Raw genomic sequence first — 2,183 nt, forward strand, 5'->3', positions numbered from 1 at the left:
TATTTTTGTTTGTGTACTTTTCAAAATGTGTGGCAGTCTGTCTATGGCCTGGATTAGTGCCCTCACGTTTGTCCCTATTTTTTCATTGATGATCTTCATAATTTTGGGATTCACACTTAGGTCTTTAATCCATGCTGAGTTCATGTTTGTATATGGCGTGAGACAAAGTCTTGTTTCTGCCTTTTTCATAATGCTCTCCAGTTCTGCCAGCACCATTTGTTAAAGAGACTGTCTCTTTCCCATGCAATGTGTGTAGGCATTTTGTCGAAGATCATTTGGCTGTAGGTGGTTGGGTTGATATCTGGATTCTTGATTCTGTTCCATTGATCAATGTTTCTTTTGTTGTACCAGTACCAGGCTGTTTTTACCACCATAGCCATGTAGTAAAGTCTGAAATCGGGGAGTGAGAGACCTCCAACCTTGTTCTTCATTTTAAGCAGTGCTTTGCAACCTGGTCTCCTTCCTTTCCATATAAAAGTAGTAATTGTCCTTTCCATCTCTTTGAAGAATGTTGTTGGAATCTGGATTGGGATTGCATTGTATGTGTAAATTGCTCTGGGTGTTATTGACATTTTGACGATGTTGAGTCTTCCTATCCAGGAACATGGTATGTTCTTTCACTTCTGTAGGTTTCTTTTGGTTTCTTGTAGTAGTGATTTGTAATTTTCTTTGTATAAGTCCTTTGTTTCTCTGGTTATGTTTATTCCTAGGTATTTTATCTTTTGCGTGGTTATTGTAAATGCTATTGTTTTCCTAATGTCTTTTTCATCGTTATTGTTGTTGCTATAGAGAAATCCAATTGATTTCTGTATGTTGATCTTATACCCTACCACTTTGCTGAATCTTTCAATGAGGTCTAATAGCTTTTTTATTGAGTTTTTGGGGTTTTCTTTGTATAGGATCATATCATCTGCAAATAAGGAGTGTTTTACTTCCTCTTTGCCGATTTGGATGCCTTAAATTTCTTTATCATGCCATATACCTCTGCCTAAAACTTCCAGCATAATATTGAATAGGAGCGGTGATAAAGGGTATCCTTATCTGGTTCCTGTTTGTAAAGGGAAGGCTTTCAGTTTTTCTCCATTGAGTGTGATGTAGTTTGTTGGTTTTGTAAATATGCTCTTGATTATGTTGAGGAATTTCTACTTTGTTGAGCATTTTTATCAGGAATGGATGTTGGATTTTGTCAAATGCCTTTTCTGCATCAATCGATATGATCATGTGGTTCTTTTCCTTTTTCTTATTTATATGATGAATTATATTGATTGTTTGCCTGATGTTGAATCATCATTGCATCCCTTTTATGAAACCCACTTGGTCATGGTGTATTATTTTTTCGATGTGCTGTTGGATTCTGTTGATTAGGATTTTGTTGAGGATTTCTGCGTCCATGTTCATGAGGGATATTGGTCTATACTTTTCAGCTGGGAGTTTTTTTTAATGACCTGATCAATTTCTTCTGTTGTTATGGGTCTGTTCAAGTGTTCTGCTTCACTCTGTGTGAGTTTAGGTAGGTAGTGTTTTTGTAAAAATGTATCCATCTCTTCTAAGTTTTCAAATTTGTTGGAGTACAATTCTTCATAGTATTCTGTTATTACCAGTTTCATTTTCATTGATTTTGTTGGAACTTCGCCCATGTACTTTCTAATGTGTGTCATTTGTGTTTTTTCTTGTTAAGTTTTCCGATGGTTTGTCAATTTTATTTATTCTTTCAAAGAACCAGCTTCTTGTCCTGTTAATTCTTTGTATAGTTTTTGCCTTCTCTATCTCATTTATTTCTGCTCTGTGTTTAAAACAGTCTATTGTATCTTGCCATCTACTCGACCTTCTTATCACCTGTATGTCTCTTCCTATATATTCCCCTTCTTTCACATTGTTAGTATTTTGATCTTTGATTGGCTTCATGTTGTTGTTGTCAGGTGCCATTGAGTTGGAACTGACTCATAGCAACCCCATGCACAGCAGAGCAAAACAATGTCCGATCCTGGATCAACCTTTGAGTCGATCAATGCTGCCACCTGGCAAATCCATCTCGTTGGGGGACTTCCTCTTTTTCTCAGACATCCCATCTTACCAAGCATGATATCCTTCTCCAGCAACTGTTCCCTCTTGACAATATGTCCAAAGTATGAGAGACAAAGTTTAGCCATCTTGGCCTCTAAGGAACACTCTGACTGCACTTC

The sequence above is a fragment of the Chrysochloris asiatica genome, unplaced genomic scaffold, assembly GCF_000296735.1.
Source record: "Chrysochloris asiatica unplaced genomic scaffold, ChrAsi1.0 scaffold00208, whole genome shotgun sequence".
Classification (NCBI taxonomy): Eukaryota; Metazoa; Chordata; class Mammalia; order Afrosoricida; family Chrysochloridae; genus Chrysochloris; species Chrysochloris asiatica.